This window comes from Hylobates moloch, unplaced genomic scaffold (genome assembly GCF_009828535.3).
Source record: "Hylobates moloch isolate HMO894 unplaced genomic scaffold, HMol_V3 SCAFFOLD_8, whole genome shotgun sequence".
In the NCBI taxonomy this organism is placed as follows: Eukaryota; Metazoa; Chordata; class Mammalia; order Primates; family Hylobatidae; genus Hylobates; species Hylobates moloch.
The window spans coordinates 85,993,517-86,009,237 of NW_026652283.1; the positions used below are offsets into that span (position 1 = coordinate 85,993,517).

The 15,721-nt window shown below is 38.8% G+C and overlaps 1 protein-coding gene across 6 annotated transcripts in view; it reads right to left on the reverse strand.

Moving 5' to 3' along the window:
- Positions 1-15,721, reverse strand: part of SNRK (SNF related kinase) — a 67,442-nt gene that overhangs the window by 20,611 nt on the left and 31,110 nt on the right. The window lies entirely within an intron of this gene.

Below are 15,721 nucleotides of genomic sequence, written 5' to 3' on the forward strand. Positions count from 1 at the left end.
TACTCCAGAGGATGAAACTTGGTTACTTAAGAGACACATTTCAGCTTAAAAATGGATGAAACTTGGTTACTTAAGAGACACATTTCAGCTTAAAAATGGGGAACTACTCAATGGAGCCGTTACAATACCAGAAAAGGCAGTGAGTTATCCATCACTAAAAGTATTCCAGCAAAGGCAGGGCAAACATCTGTCTAAAATTTTGCATAAGGCATTTCTGCACCAATGGTAAGGCTGGGCTAGCTGACATCTAAGGACCTCTCAACTCTAGCATTAGACTAACTTTGACAGTAACAAACAACTCCTTACCTCTTTCATCATTAAATAAAAAGCAAACCCATCAATCATACAGGAAAATGATCTTTTGTTCAGATGAAAAAAAATTTTTAAGATGAAAATGACTTAGGAAAGGCATCACAAATCATTCATTCATTCCAGAAACTAAAGAACAGGCATGATAATATAAACATTCACATAATAAGAAACCAATTCAAGAAGTATTCTAGACCACAAAAGGCTTAAAAGAGAATGGAAGGGCAGACCACATGGCCTTGTCATCACATCTGTTAACATTCTACTGCTGTTTCCATTTAAACTTAAAACACTCAAAATAATGTAGGTTCCATGTTATTTCCCAAGATAATTAAAACTTAATATCTTTTCCTTGGTTCAAACTAAACAAAGATTGGCAACAAAGGCAGAAACCCAAAAGTTACACACAATGTGATTTTTTAATATGTATAATAAATTGTACTAAGGATACTCTGATGGAAACTAATGCATCAGATGAAAAAAGCAGACTGAAATTCAACATTTACATAATTGAAGATGAAAGGGCATCATTCAGTCCAAACCCTTGGCTCTGCAGTGTCCCTAAGAGGTCTGACATCGCTTTTTGAATGCATGCATTATCTGCCCCAGGACAGCAAGCTGACTCAGGAGTCCACTCCACTCACTGTCATTTCTTTGCCTTGACTTTGGAATCCAGAGAGCCATCCCCATTCAAAAATCAAACATATCTTAATAATGGCGACTAGTCACATCTATTCTTTAAACAGCCAGTGAAAAGAATTTATAACCCCAGTCCTAGTAGTACCTTATTAAGATTTTTTAAAGGAAATTTATACAGTTGATGTTTAACTTAAATCCTCCTCTTTGTACCAACTGCATCTGCTATTTTGGGTCACTTGTCCCAACTCCCAAGCCACCACTGTGAACAAGTGGCAATTACAATTATTTTCCCTTTCTTGCAATGTGCACTTCATTTACAAAAAGTTATGTTTTAGAAATTCACTGTAAAGTAAATCCCACCTTTCCAACTATGTCCATTATCCAAGGAGGGAAACCTACCAAGTTGTAAAAAAATAATATGTACTTGGCTATCCCTCCACAGCAAAAAAAGGGGTGATTTTAAATGGCTTACAATGAAAATACATAAACAATAAAAATCCAGGTAGTTAAAAACTTTTTCTTCTGTTGTTCAAATATTGACAATGTTTAATGCGACTACTTATAATCATACCTAACCACTAACACATATGAATTTGAATACAATAAATTCATGTCTTTCCATATAAGTCCTACAAAACATCAACTTTTATAAAATGAGTTTAATTACATTATTTCCACTACTATCTCATACTATAACTGTACATAAACTAGTTTGGTTTTTTACCTCTTGTCCACACCAAACTGGATATCTGATAGTGCAATTATTCAAAATAATGTTTTAAAAATATAATGAATAATATAAATATCAACTAACAATTACCCAACATTCTTATTTGACTGAAGAAAACTTTCTTTTTCTGTTAAAGATCAGCCTCACAAACAACAAGAAGTCCAATTATTTGGAAATTTTCTCTTCAGGATGATTTGTCCAATCACCTTAACACACTCTGCTTGTTATGATGTGATACATGATTAGAAGAATAAAAAAGAAGAAAAGCAACATAAATATACAGTCCCACAGTTTCCAGTTAGGGCTCAAATAATTTCTAAATATAGAAATGCTAAAAGGTTGAAAAACTTAGAAATACAATTCTATGTCAAGTAGGTGGCTAAGCTAAATGACATAATTTGAAGCATTTAAACTAGAAAAGAACAGCAGGGTAACTAAGTTTCAGAGAGGGCAAATGACTCTCCCACTGAGACAATGTGATTATTCAAGGGGCCATTTATTCCATATATTTATTTTCCAGACTTTTTTTTTTTTTTTGAGACGGAGTCTCGCTCTGTCGCCCAGGCTGGAGTGCAGTGGCGCGATCTCGGCTCACTGCGAGCTCCGCCTCCCAGGTTCACGCCATTCTCCTGCCTCAGCCTCCCGAGTAGCTAGGACTACAGGCACCCGCCACTACGCCCGGCTAATTTTTTCTATTTTTAGTGGAGACGAGGTTTCACTGTGTTAGCCAGAATGGTCTTGATCCCCTGACCTCGTGATCCACCCACCTCATTTTCCAGACTTTTTATTTCTCTTCTTACTTTACTTTTGTCTTTGAATAATTTTACTTTTTCATCCCAAGGGCCAAAGGAAAGAGATAAAAACAGGCCACTCAACAGAGCGGTACTTTAACCAAATTATTTTAAAATGTGTTCCCAATCTTTAAAATGGGCGTACTAATAGTAATCTACTTTCTTGTAAAGCTGCTGTGGACATCAAATGAATTAAAACAGAATCCATGCTAAGTATTCGGCACGGAGAAAACATTCAAAGGTGGCTGCTGCTGCCCTGCCCTGCTTCATCTGTGGCAGGCACTGTTCTTGGCATAGCAGACAGAGATAATTGAGAGATGCCCTTGCCCTTACAAGCCTCCCAAGCCACTAAGGATGCTCCAGTGGAAATTAGTGAAACAGATGTGGGAAACAGACAGTAGGTAAGTTCAAGGAGGCACAAGGCCAACACAGTTTGAGATGGGAGAGAGAAGAAACAGGGGAAGCTTCTTATTCTTAGTAACTCAGGTCTTTTAAAAGAAGGTGATGATTCAGGAGCTTGGGTCCCCAGAATTAGACATCTGGTATTATAGGACTAAGAATGGCATCAACAAAAATTATCCACCATATTCCTCCACAAATGGAGGTGGGAAGTGGTACCTGTCTTAATATAACATTCATTTTAAGCCAGGCACAGTGGTGCATGCCTACAGTCCCAGCTAGCAGGGAGCCTAAGGTGGGAGGATCACTTGAACTCAGGAATTTGAGGCCACAGTGTGCTAAACCACATCTGTGAATAGCCATTGTGCTCTAGCCTGGGCAACACAGCCAGACCCCATCTCTTAAGAAAAAAGAAAAACCATTCATTTTAGAGAATATTTTAAATTATTTTTTTCCATAAGAAAAAAAAAAACCATGTTAACAAAACTACAAACTCCTAAGGTATAGACCACAGCCTCAGCTTGAGATCCTAAGACTGCAAGGGATCACCGAAACCATAAATGGGGGATGGGGGTGTAACAGAGTGAAATGTACAGGGGACCTTATGCTATAATCATTTCCAAAAAATGTTAATGGAATTGTCTATTCATATTAAAGATCCACGGGTTAACAAACATCAACCATCTGAATCAAATTTCATATAGATACGACTATCTGAAGTGTATGTTTTTATTTCAGACCCAGCTATAGGCACTTGGTTAATAAAAATGAAAAAAAGGAAATATTTAATAAATGTAATTGGCTTGGTTAAAAAAAAAAAACAAACCCCAACTCATGGAACTATGGGAAGGAGTGAGGAGATAATGAGGTTTTTCATAATATAAAGGGTGGGAGTTACAAGTTCCCCTTACTGGCTGCCTTCAAGCTAGCTGGAAATAAGGTCACAGAAATGAGCACTGAAGTCTTATCTGGCTAACACTCAGCAGGTCTATATAATATAACTGAATTATGCTATTTCTAGAGTTGGGGTAGAGTTTAAGATCAAAATGGAAACAAAACAGAATAAAAGAACATGCTAATCATTCATATGAGGAAAAGCAAATGCCAACAGGATGGGGAGGGGACTTCAGGACTACTGAGAGGTTTCCTAAAAAGTCATTTCTAAAGTGAATTATCTATACAACAAAAGAGGAGGATTAGAAAATAATAAAAATGGGAAGACCAGAAGAAGGGTTTTAGGTAGAAACCTCTACTTTTTTCCTTTTATCAGCTTTCTTTTATCAGTATAGCCATAAATCATGAAAGAAGCAATAGAACTAGAATGTTCTAAAACCACAGCAGATAAAATAGGGGCACCTTTTACAAGACCACTTAACAGCTGCCAGGATTTATACAATCACTTTTCAGTTCCAACTACGGTCACAAGCCACTGACATATGACCTAACACTAATGTAGAAGTCAATGCTTTCTTAGAATAGCAAGTATTGTTTCAGAAGTGTGTAGGTCCCAGGAGTTCTATAATAAAACCTAGGACCTTTGTTTTTTGTACAACACTCAGAAACCTAATTGCCCATGTTTATCCATCTGAATTCCTATTTACACAGAAGAACTACTTGTCTGCATTCAAAATCATGTAGAGCTTTGGTTACTAAAGATTCTTTCTTGTTCCAAACAAGATCAGTGGTTAGTTTTAAGGAACATGACTAGAAAGCATTCCAAAAGTAGAAAACCGTCAGATCATTTGAACAGCATACGAAAGAAGCAGAAGAGGAATGAAGAACTTGCACAAGTTTTTTAGATCTATTTTCTGATATGTCTAGTATTCCTGGTTTTATCAATACTCTAGTTAGAAGCAAGGTTTTATTATTTAACAGGGAAATGTTTCTTTTTCCCCTAGAAAGACTAAATGCCATCATCTGATACCTACTTTTTAAAATACTCCTTTCCCAGATCTTAATTCATCTAAATGTCCCTTGGGGAACTTCAAAAATCAATGCTGCTAAAACTAAGCTTATCATTTTTTCCCCCCAAGTTTATTTCTCCCCATCTACCCTGGTCGGTACAATCTAAACTTAGGAGACATCCCAGACTCCCTACTCTGAGGGTCCTCTGACTTCCAGATCAAGAAGGCACTGCCAATTCTATCACGTGCTTAAAATCCTCCAATGATCCTCATCTTCCCCAAGGTCTTCCCACACTGCCCTCCAACTTAGAAACCTGGGCTACCTAACAATTTCAGCATCATCACAATGGGCTGTGATTACAGATATTCTATTTCCCTCCATTACTTGGAGCTCCTTGAGTGCAGAATAGGGCCTTCTGTTGAGCAGGCCCTAGTCTACACTCAGTCAGGGCCTGCTCAACAGAAGTTTGCTGAATGAAAACCTGAAATTAAAAAGAGTTCTGCAAATATTGTGGGGCCCCCTCAAAAGGCAGCTGAAGCAGAGTTTTAGGGTACAGAGGAAGGTGGTGGTTATTACCAATCCTACACACACACACACACACACACACACACACACAAAGCTAAGAGGAAAAGGAGACTAAGAAGTGCTCAGAGCAGACTGTGGTGGGATAAATCAGGGAAGATAAGCTGCAGTTTATTTCAGTCACCTTTTTAAGGCCCTGTGCAAACTTGTTTTTTCAAGTTAAAACAGAAAAAGTTCAAGAAGTCAAAGTGTTATCAATCACATATTGTGGGACTGCACACATTCACACAAATCCAAACCAGACAAGCAGCAGACACCCTTCCAACTCAGCATTCCTTCATAAAATCATTTTACAAGCCTGCTGTTGGTACCACTCAGGAAGAGTACTTTACAAATGAAAATGGAAAGGTAAGACGGCGAAAACATCATACTTGGGCAATTTCTTTCAGTGTGGCCTAATGAAAACAGCATGCCTGATCTAAAGCTTCAGAGAGACCTGGTTCAAATCCTCTGATGGCTGCTTAGCTGAGTTTCAATATGGATATACTCATCCAAGGGGGAACCCATTGGAGAACTGCTTCACCAGGGATACAGAGTGGCTTTTTAAATTTAGTTTCAAGCAGTGATTTCACATTTCAAATTTCCCACAAGATTATGACAAATGCAATGCAATTTTTAGGCTTATATGCTTAACTTCGAACTAGAAAGAAGAAACATTTAAATTTAGCACCACATCTAAAAATGTCCAATTCTATTTGTCTAGTCAGTCAAATGCAACTAGATTAGAGACCTATATGAATTAGCATTGTATAAATTTGGAGTGTCCACCAACTAAATGTTTTAGTTTGATAGCTAGTGGAGTATTCTGATGTTTTCTTAAGTTGATGTTAAAAACACAGTCTTTTGGGCCGGGCGCGGTGGCTCACACCTGTAATCCCAGCACTTTGGGAGGCCAAGGCGGGTGGATCACGAGGTCAGGAGATTGAGACCATCTTGGCTAACACAGTGAAACCCTGTCTCTACTAAAAATACAAAAAATTAGCCGGGTGCGGTGGCGGGCACCTGTAATCCCAGCTACTCAGGAGGCTGAGGCAGGAGAATGGCGTGAACCCAGGAGGCGGAGCTTGCAGTGAGCCGAGATAGCGCCACAGCAGTCTAGCCTGGGCAAAAGAGCGAGACTCTGTCTCAAAAACAAAAAAAAAATCAAAAACAAAAACAAAAAACAGTCTTTTGTGTGAGGCTGAGGTGTGCTAACGTAAGATGAATATACAAGCTGTTAAAATACCAGTTGATAAAAATCACCTGCTGCAAATGGCAGGCTAAGAAAATGGGTTCTCTTTCAAAAAGCAAAAAGTTTAATGAAACAAAGCTTTCTGGGCACTGGGGATAAAAGTCAAGCAAGGTATGTCCTTTAACAGAAGATACATTATGCAGGTTTCTCTAAAATGTTTAAGCTTGCCAGGAAACTAACTTCCTCATTTGAGAGTAAAGAGAAATGAACTTTAAATAGCAAATTTAATATAACAAATTTCAAAATTCAAAATATTAGCTCTTGAAATGTTTGTTTTGGCTAGTTCTCCAGGCATAACACCTAAATTAGACATGTGGTTTTAAAATGTATGCAAAAAATCAGTATATCTTTCTAGGAATTACAATAAATACACAACCTGGTTGGTTCCATGTAGGATTATAACTTTCAGATTTTCCTTCATATTAAAAGTTTAGAAAAGTTCTCTCAAATATAACCACACATTTCCTGTTTTCCAAATTAACACTACTTTTTTCAGATTATGAAAGTAGTGCATATTTAATGCCACTGAGATTTATTCTTTTTTCTTTTTTTTTTTTTTTAGACGGAGTCTCACCCTATCACCCAGGCTGGAGTGCAGTGACATGATCACAGCTTACTGCAACCTCCACATCCCAGGTTCAAGCGATTCTTCTGCCTCAGCCTCCTGAGTAGCCAGAACCACAGGCACGTTCCACCATGCCCGGCTAATTTTTGTAGTTTTTAGTAGAGACGGGGTTTCACCACGTTGGCCAGGCTGATCTTGAACTCCTGACCTTGTGATCCACCCGCCTTGGCCTCCCAAAGTGCTGGGATTACAGGCGTGAGCCACCACGCCCAGCCTAACGCCAGTAAGATTTATTAGCAGCCTGTGGGAGGGCCCCATACTCACCAACACCATAGATAATCCTTACTATTAGCCTATTAGGTAAAATTATAAAGATCTGTTTTAATGTATACTGGCCTGATTATTTTTTCCCTAACTTCTTTAAGGTATAATTTATATACAACAAAATTCACCATTTTTAGGGTGCATTTCTCCAAGTTCTGACAAATGCAGTCACGTAACAACTACCACAATCAAGATATAGAGCAGCTGTGTTACCCCAAAATTTCCTTTGTGCCTCTTTGTAGTCATCCCTTCCCCAAGCCCAGCCCCTGACAACCACAGCTATTGTGTGTCCTTGCAAGTTTTGCCTAGAAATGGAGTCACAGAGTACGTAGTCTTTGCAGTCTGGTTTTTCTCAATAACGCATTGAGATTTACTCATGTTGTTGTACACATCAATAGGTCACCATTTTTCATGGCTGAATAGTATTCCATTGTGTAGATGTTCCACAATTTATTTCCGTTTGGGACAGTTTAAAGTCACAAAAAAAGTGTGTACAGGCTTTTGCATAAACATAAATTCTCATCTCTTGGGTAAATACCTAGGAGTGAGTTTGCTGGGCCACTGCTGGGTAAGTGTATGTTTATCTTTCTAAGAAACTGCCAAATGATTTTTCTAACTGGTTATACGATTTTACATTCCCACCAGAAATGTATGAGCGTTTCAATTGCTCCATTCACGCCCTTGCCAGCTCTTGGTATTGTCAGTTTTAAAAATTTTATCTATTCTAATAGGTGTGGTTTTAACTTGCATTTCCCTAATGACTAATGGTGTGGAACATCTGCATGTGCTTATCTGCCATATTATGTCTTTTCTGGTGAATTATTCAATATTTTTCTTTTTTGGATCATGCTCTTGGTACTGTACAAAATATCTTTGCCTAAGCTAAGGTTGCAAAGATCCCCTATGTTTTCTTCCAGAAGTTTTATAGTTTTTCATTTTACATTTATGTCTGTGACAGATTGAGTTTTTACAAATGGCGTGAGGTACTGATCAAGGTTCATTTTATTGCATATGGATATCCAACTGTTGCCACAGCATTGCTGAAAAAAACGGCCCTTTCTCCATTGAATTGCTTTAGCACCTTTGTTGAAAATCAACTGGCCACATATGTGTAGGTTTATTTATGGACTTTCTATTCTATTTCACTGATCTGCCAGTCTACTCTTTGCCAATACAGTCTTTTTTTTTTTTTTTTTTGGGATGGAGTCTCGCTCTGTCGCGCAGGCTGGAGTGCAGTGGCATGGTCTCGGCTCACTGCAAGCTCCGCCTCCCGGGTTCACACCATTCTCCTGCCTCAGCCTCCCATGTAGCTGGGACTACAGGTGCCCGCCACCACTCCCGGCTAATTTTTTGTATTTTTAGTAGAGACGGGGTTTCGCCGTGTTAGCCAGGATGGTCTCGATCTCCTGACCTCGTGATCCGCCCGCCTCGGCCTCCCAAAGTGCTGGGATTACAGGTGTGAGCCATCACGCCTGGCCTACCAATACAGTCTTTATCATTGTAGCTTTTCTACTAAGTCCTGAATACTCTAATTATTTGCAAGGTTAAACTACTTCTTCTTTTACTGGCTAGTTATATAACTTCTTTAATAAATTTTCTTTTCATTTGTCTAGGGGAGTTTGTCACTGATTTGTAAGAACTCTTTCTACATTAAGAATAGTAACCATTTCCTATATTACAAATATTGCCCCAACTTGTTTGCATTATAATTTTGTTTCGAATAATATGTGTACTACATCCATCAACTGTAATCAAAGCTACTACCCTTTTCCTTATGACTCTTGCTTAGAAAGGCCAAGATCATATGAATATTCACTTTTTTCTTAATTATTCATATACAAATCCTTAATTCACCTGGAATTTATTTTGAAACAGACATACATAGAAATCAATCATTTCTTCTCCAAATGTTGAATTTTTCCAGTCAATTTATTAATTCTTCCTCTTATGTTGTCTAATAATAGAGGAATTTAAAATGATTAGACCCTGTTCTTTTTTCTGCATCACTCAGAATGACCAGCTGAAGAACCATGCTAAGATACAGCAGTGCCCCTGCGGGCATCAGTCTCTATGCCAAAAAGCCACAAAGCAGACACTGATATGTATATTCAACAAATGTGCAGCAGCACTATTTGCCAGGCACTGCGCTAGGTGCTGAGATATAATCATAATGAAACTAAAAGGTTGGCAATGAAGGGACCTAGGTGAGACAGCACTACCGCACTTTGTGTCCTGGGACTTGGCCAAAATTCACCTCTGTTCATTCACTCACAAAGAAAGTAACAACCACCTGGCTTTAAAAGATGCCTCCATCTTATCTTCCATCAAAGATTCTCCTTTTAGAGCTGCTTCCATGATAAGCAGGTGCCTCGCCTTACCTCCAGAGGTGCCCATAAGCACTGTTAAACACTTGGACTTCAGGTGGGAAGGAGAGGCGCACACCGTGTTTTTTAAGTTTTTGATGATGATTTCATGATTCTTTCTCATCTTGCTGCTATCAATCAGGGCACCTGACTTTAGGAGGTCCCTATGTTACCTATCAGCTGACAGCTGGAAATACGAATTTACTGAACTTGCTAGAATTATACGTAAAATTAACTAAATAAGGGTTTGAGTGAGACCCTGAATGACAGCTACGAGCAAAATACATGAGCTTTGTACATGGACTTAGGACAGTCCATTTCATCTACCAGGAGTCTTTATTTGCTTGCTTCCTGGTGCTCTCCTGGGTTTAGGACAACTCAAAAACTGCTAAGTGATCAATAGGCAGTCCTCTAATTGGTAAGATTCACGGATAGCTAAGGATTCTGAAGATTGTTTATCTTACATAAAGTAACATAAAAACAATTTTGGAAAGCCTCCTTACCATATGAAAAGCTGTCCCCTTTGTTCTCCTGACAACAGCTGGAAGAGTCAAAGGTTACAAAGTCAGGGGACACTCAAGTTCTCTCTCTATTCTTGCCTCTACTAATTAATAAATTCATTTTGATACTGAAGCTAGATGGTAAATCCAAGAAATTCTTATCAAGTTGTTTACTGATATTGATAATACAGCCTTGAATGGGATAGAGGGCAAGGTACCTCACAAACTGATAACTGAGTACAAAACTAGAACTAATCTAAAACCAAGGGAATCTTCTGCCTCCAGGTGGAACATAATGGGTTTCAGCCAAACGAAGGTTCTGCTATAATAACTTAAAAAAAAAACAAACTTTGAAAAAATCATGTTTGTAAAGGTTTGGGAGTAACAGGAATACATGAGCTAAAATTCATAGTCATGAAGAGCCCTTTCCAGACCTAAAGCAAAAATCCATCTAAGAATCTTAAAAGTGTGACCTCAGGACAATGGATCACAAATGTTCCTAAAAATGATTAAACCTAATCAACTTATATTATACACTAATAAACAGGCTTTTTTGGTAGCGTATCTTATTAAAACTCTGAAAATAGGTAAATTTGGGAAAAAAAAACAAGCCAGCTACTCTGATACAAGAATACAAGCTTGGCATTGACTAACATTTAATACATTTCATTGTAATCAACTGACTGGTGTTATAGTGTATACATTAGTATATACACAAAACACTTTGTTAAGCCAGTTTTAGTCCTCTAGAAACTAATCACTACTGAATACAAAGCTGAGAATCACAACCTGGAACACAGTGATGAATAATCAGTCACACCATCTCAGGGGCTTCCTTCCACCTACTGGAGCTCCCAATCCATGTTAAGTCTCTTTTAAACCCTAACAAGGACCTCCAAATGTCAGTGGAGAGTTGATACATACAAACTCTGTTATATAAAATGTGTTTTTAAGAAAACCATCTAAAATATACCAAACATCTACAAGTCTATCTGACTTTAGGAAATAAAAAGAATACTGTACCCAATGACTTGATGTTTCCTTTGGAAACAGACCCATTTATAACCTTACCTACAATTTTCCATTACAATCCCCTACTCAAGTCATATCTATGAAATTTAAAACACAATAGGGAAAATGGGAGATCTAGTATATAAAACAACAATGAATGAGTCACGTATTCAAAGGCACAAAAATAGGAACACTATTTTACATGTGTATTTTATGTCCCAAAGCTTATTTCAAAACTGTTTGTGTTCATCCAAATAGTTGTGGGTCCACTTTTTACTCAACTTCATAAGCTTGAAAGATCAGATCCAAGAAAGGGCTTCATAGTGTTCAATAAACACCTCTGAAACTAACCCAAAATGTATGTTTGTATCTCTCTGAAAACAGGAATCACAGCTTTCACTGGGTCCTCTAAGAGTCTAGGACTCATTAAATATAACATATACAAGGCAAGGAAAAGGAATTACGACATGAGCAAAGAGACCAGGAAGAACCATAGAGGGTGACCACAATTAATGTAATCTTCATTTCCTTGGTTCATCTCTGTAACATTTATTAACTTAAATAAAGATTAAGAGCTTGTTACGTTTGCCAGGTGATAGGACACTGACAAAATATAAACAAACACACAGTCCCCTCTCTCAAGGACCTTACTATTGAGCAAGGGGGACAAGTGAGCCATCTGGAGTGAGGCAGGCTTGGCATCGCCCCAACCAATTCCAAAGAGAAAGGGCAATCAGGGCATGTGTTCTCCTAACTTCATCATCCTCCTTTTTTAGCCATCCACAGCCCCTCTTTTATTTTTACCCAGCAAAATAGTATGCCTACTCTGTGCCTGGCTGCATCCCAGGTGCCGAGATTTAGATATATCTATGAAGAGGGTCTCACTCTAAAAGGTCTTGTTTTCCAACTTACCAGACACAATATTACAAAGGCTGAGAACCTATAATTTTTTTCTTGGGTTTCAGAGTTTAAAATCTAAATTAAAATATTAAAAATATTAAATTAGGCACTGTTTACACTACACTAGAAATACTTATTACAACTCTATATAAGGCTAATAGATCAACCTGATAACCATACATGCAACTTCCTAATGTGCTGGGACAGGGACTCCCCAGGAACTGAGACCAGTCACTAACTAATCCCACCTGGCTCCTCTCAGTGAGCACAAGAGAGTGATCAAGCATAGCAGCCTGCATGTAAACAAACAAACCAATTCTTTTTTTTTTTTTTTTTTGAGACAAAGACTCGCTTTGTCGCCCAGGCTGGAGTGCAGTGGCACGATCTCGGCTCACTGCAACCTCCGCCTCCCAGGTTCAAGCAATTCTCCTGCCTCAGCCTCCTGAGTAGCTGGGAGTACATGCATGCACCACCACACCTGGCTAATTTTTGTATTTTTAGTAGAGACGGGGTTTCATCTGGTTGGCCAGGCTGGTCTCGAACTCCTGGCTTCATGTGATCCACCTGCCTCAGCCTCCCAAAGTGCTGGGATTAAAGGGGTGAGCCACAGCACTGGGCTCGATTCTTTAGTACATTCTAAAACACTAAAACAACTTTTAAGAGTTCAGTCTGTTCGGCAACATGCAATGCGAATAACAGAATTCCAAATTTATTGTGTTAGAAAGTTTGCTCTAATGCTGATTTTTCTGTCTTGCAAACTTACCTTTCTTCTTCAACAGGCATACATTTCTTACCTCAAAAAGTTAAAAAAAAAAAAAAAGAAAATTTAATATTTTCAACTCCCTAAAGGTTTCCCATGTTACGACCTAAGGTGAGTGTAAGTTGATTCAGTTTCCATATGTATTTTTGTACTAAAATAGCTACTGTTTTGAGTGGTTTGAAAAGCCCTTCTGAAGTTCTAAGAAACTAACCTGCTATCAAATAAACACCAAGACTTTCATCTCTTTTTTTATCTAACATTTTAAAAAAGAAAGAAAAATCCCTACTTTAGAAGTTAACCTATTCCCTAAATACAAATAACATAACATTCTGAAAGTTAAATACAACTAAAAACAACATGTGAGAAAAACACAAGAGCAAAGGTCCCGGGCCTGCCCTTCCTCCCCATTTTCCCACGGCAGCCAACATTTCAGAAATTCCCCTGAGGACAAATTTCCAAATGGGACAAGGGTACCTCGGATACTCTGCCTTCCACATTGAGAAAGAGGCAGGAAAGGAAAATGAGGCCAGGATCTAATGTTAAGTGTCCCTCTGGGACCACAGCACCAACACCATAGAAACATAAAGGATCCTGTGATGTTTCCCAAAGCAGCAGCACTGAGACAGTGACATCTGATGGACTGAGGGCTAATTTTGTGTCTGGCGTTATGTTAAGTACTTTACATGTATTCATTCATCTAATCCCCACAATAATCCTAAAGGCAGGAACTATGAACCCCATTTCACAAATGGAGGTAACAGAGCCCAGAGATGCAAGTCAAGTGGGGAAAGAGAACAGGCAGTGCTGGGGCCCTACACCTCTGGAGAAGAAGCTGAGGCCTCACTGAGGGGTGACATGTGGGCAAGAAAATCAGGGGCAAGAGTGGCTAGGCAGAGGAGGGAGATGGATGGCCCTGAGGTAGGACTAGGCTTGGAGTGTGCCTAACAGCAAGGCGGCAGCATGGCTGGAGCTGAGGGAGCAACTAGGAAGGTAGTGAGAGGAAAGCCTGGGAAGAAATGGAGATGCCAATCTTTTGGGTTGTGTTGGCCACGGTGAGGATGTGGTTTTGATTCAGACTGAAATGGAAGGTCTCTAAATAGTTTTCAGCAGAGGAATAACATGATCCAACTTGAATTGTACAAAGAAAGGGTAAACATTGTTTTCCTTATGAGTAAGGGTTACCTGAAACTGCTACCTCAGTCTGCTGACCCGAGGAATTCTCTCCTTACAGCTGCTCCCCACTGCAATTTCCGATGTACTCTTGCCCAAAGCCCCAGATCCTCCTCTCATCTGGAACTTTCCACATCAGAGAACTGTGGTAGAAGAAACAAAGGAAAGAAAACCTGCCCCTAAAATCCCTCCTTTCTCTTGTCGTCTTTCTAAAATACACACACTTATGCCAGTCAGCCCCATTAGGAAGTTCAGACAAACTACCCAGATTCAGCGCATGAGTTCTGCTTTGAAAATTATATAAATATTAACTTTTGGTTTTTGTTCATGTACTAGAACTTACAATGACCAATTGTGCACACCTTTGTCATTTTACACAGGATTTTAGAGGAAGGGAGTAAGAGGCACTAAGGACCCTTTTAAAACAAACAAACAAACAAAAAATCCCTTTCTAGTTAAAAGCACTAACAGCCCTTAGAAAACTGCAAAGGTACTATGAACCCAAGAAAATGAGTTGGAATGAGGCGGTGTGGTAATCTGACCTGCACAGGACCAGGGGCACTAATCAGAAGCTCCAGGGAACGGCAGTGGAAAGGAAGCAGGCAGGACAGTCTCCTCAGGGAATAGGAAAGGACAAGCAATCAATGCAGAGGAGTTTCCAAGGGGGCGGGGAGGGGGGTCTAGCTTGAAGTTCCAGACACTGGCTCTGAGGACACACACATCAGAAAAAATTTCCAAGGGGTCTAAAATGTGGTTTCCACTTATCCCTAAATGAGCAGACAGTGGTTAAAAATGGGAGGCAGGGAAGAAAAAAAGAATTAAGCTCCAATTATCAACATCAAAAAAGAAATATTTCCGTTTACTCTTTAAACTTAAAGAAGTTAAAAACAATTTTTAAAGAACATCAGAATTTAAAATGTTGAAAATATCCTTTTCCACTAATATCTAAAAATATTTGACTCTATAGGTTAAAATCAGCAGTAGGCAAGGCTGGATGCATATTATAATTGCATGGAAGCTTCTGAATGTGAGCCTAAGCCAAGTCAATCTGAATCACAATCTCTAGGGGTGGGGCCCAGGCAACATAGGTATTTTTGAAAAATCTCCCCCCAGGTGAAACTGATGGATGGTGACCACTGAGAGCCACCAGTTTAAATCTTACTCTGCCACTAAACTAGAATAAATTATACATTTGTATCAACATATATTTTGTTTGATCTGAGCCTTGTAACACAGTGAGAACAGTAAGTACCACAGCTAAAAATCAGTGGGGAAAATAAAAAACACATAAATGATTTCTATCATTTTTTCAGTCTGCTCAAATACTTTTAAATGACTGAAAAACCCACCTATATGGTACCTATAGACTACCTCCCATAAACATTTCATGCTCAAGAATCTTTACTAATTCTAGATACTTTTTATTTACAGAGGGTTTATGCCAGATCAATTTTTAATTGTGGTTTCAGAAATATTTGTTTCTTATAGGCGTGTGAAATTTCAGGAAGCTTAGGAAAAGATTTTCATTTTTTCCTTCTGGTT